Consider the following 403-nt stretch of genomic DNA (forward strand, 5'->3'; position numbering starts at 1 on the left):
CGCAAAAAAAGCGCACCAAAAACGCATGCAGATTTCTTGCAGAAAATGGTTTTGCTCAGGAAATTTCTGCAAGAAATCCTGAACGTGTTCACATAGCCTAAGGGATCGAGTAAAATGAGTGGACGCAGTTATTTCTCCAGCAGAGAACACAGCCCCCACCATAGCTGGCAATACATATATAAGTAGATGACACATGTAGGCATTTTGTGGCGCTACAGGCACGGGCAGCACAGATGCACATCCCTATACGTTTACCCCTTGGATTTGGCGGCGAAAACCCACTGTTTCCAGGCTGGAAAAGGAGTTTTTGAGAATCACTTCATAGACATTAATGAGGTCACAGAAGTGAGACCTATCAGACATCTGTGACTATGTCATGAAGCACTAGGATTGGAGCAAAGAA

Source organism: Ranitomeya variabilis, chromosome 7 (genome assembly GCF_051348905.1).
Source record: "Ranitomeya variabilis isolate aRanVar5 chromosome 7, aRanVar5.hap1, whole genome shotgun sequence".
NCBI lineage: Eukaryota > Metazoa > Chordata > Amphibia > Anura > Dendrobatidae > Ranitomeya > Ranitomeya variabilis.